Raw genomic sequence first — 12079 nt, 5'->3', positions numbered from 1 at the left:
AGGGTGTTCAGGGATTGGAGCCTAGATCTGCTGCTTCCTAGCTGATGTACAGCCTCACCCCTAACCTCTCTGGGCCTCAGAATGCTAATCTCCCAGTCCCAGAGTTTGGACTAAGAAGCTTCTAATAAATGTCTTTCTGTGAACAGTTTCCAGTCTATGTGGATAATATTTCAAAGTAGGATTAAAGGAAAGAAAAGGGGCCCTCTGGCTAAAAATAGGCCTGTTGCAGTTTCCAGGATAAAATAAATGCTGCCCCAAGATTTCAAGAAGATGGTTAATGTGATATGCAGGCAGTTATAGATTGGTGGTGTCTGAAGAAGCTGGCTGACGGTTCCTTCTTCAAGAGAAAGAAGTCTGTTTTCAAAAGAACACCTCACTGTCTCGCCAGAGTCTTGGGGCCTGGACCTTGCCCCTCATATAGCTTTTTGGGAGAAAACACAAATCCCAATTCCTATCCCCCTCCCCATTTTATTCTCCAAAAGTAAATAACATTTATTGCCTGGATATATATCTTTTATATGTGTCTGTGGCTTTTTCTCCTTTGTGTGGAAGGACCCTTTGTGTCTGCATATCTTTTGCTATGTCTAGTTTGTGGCTCTGATGTCAAGGGACAAGGGGACAGAGAAATGTGACGTTGAAGAGAATTTGCTCCATGCAAAGATAGAAGAGCAGAATTGGATGCCGATTTATCTCCGCAGCCTGGTTTCTGCCCAGAAGCCAGAGACGCTGACTCTCAGTGAAATTGATTTTGATTTTATAACAGAGCACCAGGCAGCAGGGCTGAGTGTTTCCAGGTGCCAAGCTCATGGGCTGTTGCGTACCACTCCCCACTCCCTCTGCCTTGGAAAATGTAGCTATCCCACTCTTGGGGACAGGTTTAAAAGACCAGGCATGCCAAGTTGGATGGTGGCTGAATATACCCCAGAATGGTCACTTTTGTCAGGTTCCATATTGAGTGTATGGGAGAGGGAGTATTTTATCAGTGATGTTTGAGTAATGTTTTAAGAGATGGTTTTCATGTGTCAGTTACATAATTTTAAATCACCCCTCTACTTCTCAAAAAAAAGGAGAAGGGTAAGAGAAGCAAAAAGATTTCACTATTTAGTAGCCCTGTGAGCAAAATGACTCAAATTTTCTGAACTTCAACTTCCTCATCTGTAAAATGCTGTTGATAATGTGGACTTAAGGCTCTTCCGATACAGACATCAGAAAATCCATTAAGCTGATTCTAATGAAAAAGACGAAGAGCCATAAAATGAAGTATTGCTATCTAAGCACAGGCGTCCTTGAGCAGGGTGGAGAGGGTTCTGAGTTCTACCAGTACAGGTATCCACTGGTCTTCACCTTGAGTGTCATCAGCTCAGCTCAGCTCAACTTGCCCTCCTACTATCGCACTAATCTCTTTGCTGCTTAGTTCAAGTTCCAAAGAGGAGCCTGTTCTTTGGAAGCTGAGGCTTTCTCTTCAGGCCATCTCGGCTGGTCTCTGGTCAGCCTGGGCATAGGATGCCGCTGAAGCACGTGTCCTCCCTGGGCCTATCAGATGGGAGAGGGGAGGACAGAGGACGGTCAAATGTATAGAACTTGACCATTTGGGGCAGCTAGGCAGTGGATGGAGATTCCTCAAAAAAGAATATGCCCAATACAAATACTTACTGAGTTGTAAAGGATCTAACAGATTCTTAACTTTGGGGTTAACACCTCTAAGGGGTCATGTGTAGTATTCAGAGGAGTCTATGAACTTGGGTGGGGGAAAAAAATGACAGCATTATTCAGAATTTTCTTTGATTATCAATATAACCAACAGACCACAATGTATTTTTAGTATTCATGACATTATCACCAGTAGGAATCACAGATATTTTCCTATCACATTTCAGCTGCTGCAGACATCTTGAACTATGATTTATGCCTATTATAACTTTGAAATTATAGCAGTTCTTACACTAGCTGCTAGAGCTTGTTATTTAATGTGTTAATAAAGAACATAGATTACTATATTCCACACTCATTTAAAAATTTTTTAATAATTATATTTCAATGTAATTGGTTTTCTTTGAAGTCAAGTTATGCATTTTATCTTATATATTTTTAAATGTTCTGAGAAAGGATCCATAGGCTTTATCAGTCTGCTAAAGGGGTCCATCGCACAAAAGGGGTTAAGACCCCCTTACAGGAGATCAGTCAGCTTTAGTTCCCAATTTCTACTCTCCCTCATCCTAATCTTTCATGTTCTCATCTATCTCTGTCTAATTAGTATAAGACATTCTTGAGCAGTTGTAAATTCCATTGAATAGTTTGGCAAATTTGTAAGAACACATAATTTGTGGTTTGGATAGAAGGTTTTGATGTATATCCAGAGGTTAATTTACAAATTGCAGGCACACATGGGCAACTGGTTAGGTAATTCCTATCAGCCCACAAACCCACCAGGCCCTGCATTGATTGCTTGGCCAACCCCATGCAAACCAGTCCATGGAAATAACCATTGAATGGACAATTATGTTCCTGAGAGGTTAAGGAGTTGTGAAGGTTAATTGATGAATCATTTGAATAAATGCAAGCTAGAATCCTAGGAAGGAGGAGAAGCACTGGGAGAAGCAACTTTGAAGTAGGTTCTGGAATGGAGGGAATGCAAGGAGGTCAGATAGAAGGAGGGAGGGAGTCTGTGAGGATGTGGGAGACTGGCCAGATGCTGATTTTGAAGAGGAAGCCAAGAGAGAGGAGAGCCCACTGGAGCAACATTAGATGAGTGGTTGGGTTTTTGCTTCATTTTATTGAACAGTTAATATACTCCAGACACTGTGCCAAGCCCTTTAAATGTAACAGTTATTTATTTACCAACTACCCAATAAGGTATGACTGTTATTATTCTCATTGTATTAGTGAGCAAAGTGAGTCTCTAAGAGGTTAAATACTTGTTCTAGGTCACAGGGGTATTAAGTTGTGCAGTCAGGAGCTCAGCCTAAATCTTGCTGATTTCAGAACCCCTTCCCTTAAAACCACTTCAGGCAACCACAGGAAAATGTGTTTGAGAAAACCATGGTTGCCATTTTGTTTCAGTAAGAACGTGCTTACTATCTGCCCAGTCTTCATCCTTCTCTCCAGCCTTTGCCTGTTCTCACGCCCCTTCCCTTTCCCTCCCCACCCTTAATCCATTCACAGGCACATGTGCTGTGAGTGTGAGGACAGAATAAAAATTAAGAGCAAAAGCTGTGGAATCAGGCCGAACTGGGTTCTAATTCCGGTCTGCCCACCTGGCTGTGACCCTGCCAAGCCTCACCTTTTGTATCAGTGAAATGGAAATAATGGTTCCTCTTTCCTACATTGACATATCCTCACTCTAGTGCTTCGGCACTATTTTAGATAAGTCTTTCCATTTGAGTGCCTCCACTCTCCTCTTACACTGGGTGATTGCCCCCATCTTCTTCACATGTGGGGTCCTCTAAGAAGCTTCCCTGAACCCCTTAAACCAAGGGGTTCAGGCATCACTGTGAGCAGCAGGCATCACTCCCCATAGGGGTTGGCTCTGATCTCTGTGGTGAATTCATGAACGTTACCTGTGCAGCTGTCCCCTCTGAGTAGAAGCACTCTCTCCCGATTGCAGTGCTCAGTGATGAATCTGGCGTGGAGTCCTTTTCGTAGAATCTTGACAACGTCAAGTGAACTGTGTCCTTCAGTCTCCTTTTTGGGGCCCCGTTGTCCATTCTTGGCACCTGTTCTGAGTCCCATAACCTAAAGTTTATCTCTAGGAACCCTTACCAGTTACCTAGACCAACCTTACTTTATAGATGAGGACACTGAGGACCAGCAAGGGCAAGTGGAAGACTCTGGGTGGCGTGGGGAATGAATAATTGATTCGGAATGAGAACCCAGGACCACCACCTGGCCCTGACACTAATGCCAAAAGTGTCTCTTCCCCACTGTTAAGCAGGCTATTTTGGAGTATAAGGACACTCAGGGAGCACCTGAAATCACAATCTTTTGCAGTTGCTACTTGCCACCAACTTGCACCTGCCTCTGAGCTGGCCTTCCCTGAACTAATCTCTCTCTTTCTACCCTCAGGCTTTGCCAAATGTTGAATAGAGAGCCCTGTGTTAACCAGGTGTGTGGGTGGCTTCTTTGGGTCATGCTTGGTGGTGCCAAAAGGCTCTTGCAAAGCTGAGGCCTGAAATTCCCTGCATTGGAGTCATTCTTTTGGATTTGTTTGTCTTCTCTGAAGAGCTATTGTTAAAATGCTAATATGTTACCCTGAAGGGCAACCTGTTAACCCACTGCTTTGGCCCCGCTGAAGACTGGGATGCCCTGGACTTTGGTTAAGTCACAGCACTTCCCTGTACCTCAGTAAAGTGGGGATAATGAGAGATTGCATTATAGGGTCACCCCAAGGATAAAATTAGACAGTGCACATAAAGCACTTAACATAATAAATAGTCAGTAAAATTAGCTTTTTTTTTTTTGTCCCTAAAGCAAGAGGATTATTTGGTCAGTTCTATAGTTGAGGTCCTGGTTCTTTATTAGTTTGTTTGTTTTAAAATATTTTGTTTATTTAAATAATGTGGCTTCTTTTTCTTTTTAGATTGTTTTTCCTTTCTAGTTATAAAATGGTTTTGAACTTAATCTTCTTGCTTTTAAAATAGGGTAAGAGATCCTATCTTTCTGGCTCATTGAGGATTTATGAGCTAAAGTGCCTGCGGCTCCTAGACCTGCCCAGGGCTCTCAGTGAAAACCTGGTGTTTACTCTGAGTTACCCTGGAGGTAAGGATTGAAAGACCCTGGGAGCTTGGGTGGAGATGGAGGAAAAGGATGAGGGAGAAAGGGAAAGTGAGGGGATCCTGCTCCTCTGCCCTAGAAGCTTAGATGTGGACTCTTGGTGGGAGGGGACCTGGGAATCCTGCCTGACTCTGGGAGAAGGTGGACTCTGTGACCTTTTCCCAGACCCTTTGCCTTCTAGGCCAGTTCTCTGAGGTTCTGAATTCCCTGGAGAAATGGTATCCTTGGCCTCCCTCCTTGGCTTGATCTTGGGGAAATGGTGAGGAGACTAGAGTTTTCCTTACCCTAGATCTCACAGTGGGTGTTGTAATCTGCTCCTTTGAGAGGGCAGTTGGGTTTTTGAGAACATTAGCCCAGGCTAGATCTGATGAGGACAGGGCAAAGTCCCCAGTGAGAGAGAGAGAGAGAGAGAGAGAGAGAGAGAGAGAGAGAGAGAGACAGAGAGACAGAGAGACAGAGAGACAGAGAGAGACAGAGAGAGGCAGAGAGAGACAGAGAGACAGAGAGAGAGAGACTGTGAGAGGAACAGAGAAAAAAGACACTGAGAGGGATCCCGAGTATTCGGGAATTTGGTTTATATATCATTCTTAGTTTCTATGAATTATAGTTTAAAGACTTGGTTTATCCATTTTCCTTTGATGGTATGGACATACAGTGTGAAAGGGTAAGCGTATGTAGCGAGAAAAGGTAAGACTATATATATAGTGTGAAAGGTCTGCTGGCAATTAACCACCTTTGATCCATAAGTTCCCCATGGTTTTAGCCACAGGGAATGAATGATTTTATTTTGTGTACGGCTCGACTTAAAGACTTTGTTTTCCTGTTTTTCCTTCACGGTGTGGTTTGTTAGCAATCCCAGCAGAAATCTTCCTTTGTTCTGCAGGTTTCCTTGTGGTCTGGCTGTAGGGCTACTGTAGGTCCGATCAGCATATTGAAGTCTCTGAATATAGCTTAATTTAACATTTTATTTTTAGTTCTCTTACCTCTTCCCTACATTAGGTCCACTTCAGTTTCTCCTGAGACCAGGGTGATTCTCTTCAACCTGGGCCAGAGAGAAGGTCCAGGAGCAGCCTGGCCCAGCTTCCCAGCCTGTGAATGAAGAGCTGGTGGAGGCATGGGGGCAATGTCACAGGAGTTTTCTAGCAACCTGCAGAGCAGAGTGCCTTGCTTCCAGACTTCTCTGAAAGAGGACTCTCCTCCCCACTTGTCTGCCTTAGGCTATGAGAATTGTTGTCAGCATAGCTTGTGGCCTGCTGTGAGCTTCTCTAGTTCACTTTCCTGCCAGTTTTCTGGGAAAAACTCATCCCCACCATTATCCATCATAACATCCATCATATCCTTTCAAAGCACAGCCTGACGCAGAAAATCACTTTCCTCAGGGCCAGAGACCAGGGGCAAAGAGTGGAGGTGAATGCTGGTTCCTGGGATCCAGGAACCAAGCAGCAACCTGCCACCTGCCTGCCCCACCCTGGGAGAGGAATGTGCAGCTGGAGCCTTCCAATTATATGCTTTGAGGCTGGAGCACAGAGGAACCAGCATCAATTCCAGCCCAGAATTGGGGCTGGGAGACAGTGGTTCGTTATATATCACATTTGTTGATTGCCTGTGGGCTGTTACTACCCTTTCTTCCCACCTTCCTTTTTCCTCTCTCCTTCCATCATTCCCTCTCTGCCTTCCTTCCTGTCATCCAGTAAATACTGACTGATCACTTACTTTGGGCCAGGTACTATGCTAGGCAAGAGGCTTACAGTCTAACAGAGGAGACAGACTCAGATAGCTAATTACAAGGCAGTTTGATGAAAGCTCTGGCAGATATTCTTACAGAGTGCTGTGGGAGCACAGAACTGGGGAGAGGAGGACCAATCCTGACTGGTATGTAGAGAAGGGAAAGATACTGATAGGTAAAGCTGTCTTGAGGGTTGAGTAGGAGTTACCAGATGGAGATAGCAGGAAGAGGATTCTGGGTATTGGGAGCAGAAGGAGGCCTAGAAGGCACACAAAGCTAGTGTATATGGAAAGCTCAGGATGATCACTTATTCACTGAGTTTTGGTTTTCTCTCCTGTAAAATGAAGATGATAGTACAAAAGTCATAGCTGGCACACTCAAGAAGACCTTCCTTCCTTTTTTCCAATTTATGGTCTGCTAGAAAGATTTAAACATGCAGAAATAATGGTGATGAGAGGCAGTATGTGAGAAGCGCTAGAATCAATGGAAATACAATAGCAAGGATGTAGCTTTTTTTGAAGAGAGCATTGGAAGATGGACAGTATAAATTGGCATTAATATTTAGGATTAGAAAGAATTGGGACAATTTAGTAAATCCTTAAAGGATAAGAAAGACTCTGGGAGAGAAGGCAGAAGAGGGCATCTTATAGGATTGGGAAGATGTGAGCGAAGGCACAGAGGTGTTTGGGCACAGGATGAGGTGCGGGTTGCATTTGTGAGAAGCAGAAGTATTGTGGATGAGACTAGAAAGGTGGGCTGAGACCACTTCAATGACTAACTGATGGGCATGTGGGTGGCATTTGGTTTGCATGTGGGTTTTATTTGACTTGCACAGTATTAAAAAAAAAAAGAAAAAGAATTAAGTCAACCTTTAAAAATCAGATTTTACTTAAATCCACACTCCTGGCTTCTTTGGAGAAAAATAAATCCCATCTGGCACCCCTAGCCTTGAATTAATCCCCACATGACAACACCTAGCTGGAAGGTAAAAGAAAATTCTGAACCATTAGCATTGTAATTGCTTTATCAGATTAGGGAATGAATTTTACTACTCTCTCAGAAAATCTTAATTGTGGAGAAGCAGTTAGGTGGGGAAAATGGGCTGCTTCGTGCATGATGGCTTGGGAAGGAAACTCTAGGAAGTGTAGGGTGAGCACTGACAACTGGAAAGAAGAAGATGCTGGGGCTGTGCAGTGTGTCATTTTGCCCACTCCTCTCAGTCATGGCATCTGGCGTCTCTGTGGAGAAGAACACCAAAACACCTGTCCTTGCAAATATTTATTGCATTATAAGTTGTTTACTACCTTAACTTTATTAACCTTGTAAGCATAAAATTTGGACTCTTGAAGGACAAGGTGAAATTTGTGGTTTTATTTAATTGGTGAGGAAACTAATGGAAAAAAGAATTTTTTCCATTTTTTGAATAATTTTTAGAGAGAGAGAGAGAGAGTGTGTGTGTGTGTGTGTGTGTGTGTGTGTGTGTGTGTGTGTGTATCTGTCTGTCTGTCTGTCTGTGTTAACGGGTGGTCTTTACAATTTGAAAGGCTCAGTAAACACTACTGGGAAATATTTAATAAAAAATTATTTTAAACATTATACCAGTTAGTAGCAAACATTTAAAGTAATATGGAAACATTAGAAGGAGAAACTTTAAACTGTCAAGAATCGGTAGTTGGGGCATGTAGGACAGTTTTAGAGTGTATTGTAGTAGACTTGGTATTATATCTATATAACTATATCTATACCTTTACATCTATCTGGTTAGAAAAAGTTTTTAAATAAAAATGAGGGTTTTTTTTGTGACATTTTTCTCCTAATGCTCTATTTTGAGCACATTACAGGTCATTACATCACCTCTAAGCCTATGTAAAGAGTCTGCAATAGAAAACACTGCTGGATAGAAAAATCTAGTTTTGAATCCCCATTGTGCCCCCTCTGAGCCTCAAGTTTCTTCTCTATAAAATGGGGATAATAATTCCTTCCTTCGAAGGTTAGAATGTGGGTTTAATAAAATGCAAATGTGCTCAGCACAGCTTATTGGGTATTAGATGATCAGAGCCCACTGCACCATTGGGAAAAGCAAACCCTGCTTACATCTTCCATTCTTTGAATTCCTCATTCTCCACCCTTTACCATATTGAGGGAGAAATGGGGTGGGGGTGGGGAGAGTGAATCTGGGATAAATTATAACTTTTCGCAATGGAATTTAAAATCCTCTTTTCATTGCTGAGTAACGTTAAAATCTCAAGCAATTCATTTATAGATATATTCAGCTTTGTTTAGGAATTTTCTCTGGACTCACTTTTGTTTACTCAGCTGCAGGAAAATTTTTAAAGCCAGGTACATAGATAGGAAGGTATGTCTGATAGGAAGGCTGTAACCTGTGCATGCCCTTCAGCAGGGCACCCTCTTGCCAGTAGGGAAAGTCAGTCCCTCTTGTCTTTGTAAATGGCACCCGCTTCCTGCTACCTACTTTTCCTATTTCACTTCTCTCCTTCTCCTTCTGGCTCTAGATTACAATATTTTTCTTTCATTTGTGTAATGCTTCTTTAACAAAGACCTCTTACTCCTGTTATCTCATTGAACCCTCTGACAAGTCAATAGATTTAGGTAATATGTGACAAATGAAGCAGCTGAGTCCCAGAAAAGTTGTGATATGACTCAAACTCACACAGCAAAAATTGGACAAATCTGGATTTTCTGGCTTGTGGGCCATGCTAGTCACACTGTATCATATTGCCTCCTTTTCTTATTGTTGGCAAGAAGCTCCTAAAATGGGGGGCCCTAGTTCTGGCCAGTCAGTAATTACATTTTGGAATGTGTGAGGTTGTTGGGCTTAGTGTGCTGGAAGAGGCTGGTGGCAGCAGATGAAGGGAACAGGTTTGGAGGTCACCTCAAGGTCAGTGGAGGGGGGCAGATGGGAGCTGGAGAAGTTGAGAATGGCCTGGTGCAGAGCTAGAACACTGAAGGAGTGGCTAGCCTTTGTCATCACTAGTAGGTTTGTGGACTTTTCCAGCATTTGGTCTCATTTGGGATGGTTGGCCCTTTTTTTTTGCCCCAGTCAGTGGCTCACCATGAAATTCTTTTCTGATAGCCCACAGAAGACCCCTTTCCTAATTCAGGTCCCATCTCCCTGGCCCGCTATTCTCACAGATCAAAAGTGATCAGTTCTGTTTCCCTTTCTCTCAGAGAATATCTGAGAGCTAGTCAGATAAATTCATTTGCTTAAATGGGCATATTGGCCTAATACTTTTACTTAGCCCATTTTTAATATCATAGCCGACTTATAGACTAGCTCTGGCCAATAGAAATATAATGTGAGTCACATTTTAAATGTTCTAGTAGCACATTAAAAGGAAACAGATGAAATTATTTTTAATGATATATTTTCATTTATCTGAATAGATCCAAAATATTATCATTTCAGCATGTAATCAATACCAAAGAAACTAATGAGATCTTACATTTGTTTCTTTCATACTAAGTCTTTGAAATTCAGTGTGCGCTTTACATTTACAGCACATTTTAATTAAGACTAGCCACATTTCAAGTGCCCAATAGTTTGTGGCTACGGTTTTGGCTGGCATAAGATATAAGGCTTCACTGTTAAACCAAGAAGACTTATTTTGGGGTGGCTAGGAGGTACTTTGCGGGCACCTTTGTAATCAGGTGTCTGAGTGGAGTGACTGGTCAGCAGACCTGAGTTATAGCACATCATGGCTGCTTGACCTGTCCTCCTTTGCTGGTTAGGAGGGCTGATATGATGTTGAAAATATTCTCACCCACACTATTTGTGTTCCCCCTTATACCCTATTATCTCCCCTCTTAATACCTTTCACTTTTGTAAATGCCAATCCTAGATTAAACTTTACTGTCCCATTTCTCCGATCCCACCGTGGGACTGCCCTTTGACCTCAGCTGCTACTTGGCATCCCTCCTATCTGTCACAGTCGTCTCTCATCCCAGTCCCCTCCCTGACGGTTCCAAACCTCATCTGCTTTTCTAGGGTTCCCAAATCCATTCACACACCCTTCACTCTCAGCATTTGGCCTGTTCCTATCTTATAAAGAAGGTGGAGGCTGTGTGCCTCGAACTCTCTCATCTTCACCTCGCCGTTTCTCTCCGTCTTTGCTCTCACCTCCCTTGCCAGAGTCTAGCCTTCAAAACCTTCCCTTCCCACCTCCAGAAACACTCTTCTTTAAACTGGCCGTGGACTCTGGAGCTGGAGCTTCTGGCCTCAAATCTCAGTTCCACCTACTGCTAACTTGGGTAAGGTATTTAACTTCTCTGTGCCTAATTTCTTCTTTGCAAAGTATAACTCATCAGATCATCTAGTTCCAATGATTGCGGTGAGGATTACATCCAATTCTGGTGCATATTTCAGCACCATGCCTGGAGTAAATGTCAGCGATCACGCCACCTTCTCTTTCCTGCATCTCAGTCCACTTCCCTCTCCTGACTTCCTTCCCTTGGCTTGCAAACATCCTCGCCTTTCCCTTTCCTTGAGCTACTACTGCCCATTTCTTTCTTGAATTCCACTGAAGTAGCAAAGAGTAGCCCCACCTGCTGCTTCTCCCATCTTGTCAACCATTGGCAACATCCTCCTGTTCTACTGAAGCTGAGCCCGACTTCACCCGTTTTCTCGGACTTACGTGCTTTAAAGTTCTGGGCTGCAAGTCACCTTGGCTCTTCTTCCACATCCGCTCCACACATGTGACTTCCTTCAGGAGTTTTTCTCACACTCTTCCTCCGCTCATTCTTGCTCCTCACCTCCCCCTCACCTCTGTAGTGATCACACAGATAAGGATGAGTAAAGAATCTACACCTCTAATCTTTGGGTTTCTCCCTTGTCCGAGCCCCACATTTTCTGCTGTCTGCTGGCCCACTCTCTGGATGACCACCTCTTCATGGGTGAACCCCTAGTCAGGCATATGGCATGCCCGAGAACAACCTATCTGTCCTCCTACTCCCAAATCTGTTCCCTCCTGATTTTCCTAACTCAATTGGTGTTCTCGCCACTGTCTGGCTACCCAAGTTTGAAACCTGGAGTTTAAGGCACCTTTCTCTCCTTCCTGATCCAATGCCTGAACTAAAGTAAGTGTTCAGAAACTCAAGGGTGGTTAATGAATGAATCCCATTGGTTGCCAAGTCTTGCTATTCTTTCTTACTTTCTCTCTAGTTCATCACCTTTTAATTCCCACCACAGGCCTGGTGTTAAGCATTTGATATACTTCATCCCAGTTAATCTGTACAACCTTGTAAGGAGGAAATTGTGTTTTTCCTGTTTGGCATATGTGGACACTGACGCTGGGGGAGTTTAGGGAACTTGCTAAACATGCAACTGGTAAGTGACAGAGCTGGGATTCAAACTTGGACCTGCCTTACTCCAAAGCCCATACTCTTCATCTTTATGTTCTCCTGCCTCTAGCAGTTCTAGAACCAGGGTATGCTCTTTTCAGAATCGAATAAGGATTAGAAGCTGAATACTATGTATATTGCTTGTGTGTCGGTGTTCTATTTACCCTGCTATTATCTAGGCTAATCACTGGATGCCAGCTTATCACTGGATGCCTTGACCCTTGG

The sequence above is a fragment of the Pteropus vampyrus genome, unplaced genomic scaffold, assembly GCF_000151845.1.
Source record: "Pteropus vampyrus isolate Shadow unplaced genomic scaffold, Pvam_2.0 Scaffold151, whole genome shotgun sequence".
NCBI lineage: Eukaryota > Metazoa > Chordata > Mammalia > Chiroptera > Pteropodidae > Pteropus > Pteropus vampyrus.
The sequence above is the reverse complement of the archived record's forward strand: the minus strand, read 5'-3'. Positions refer to the sequence as shown.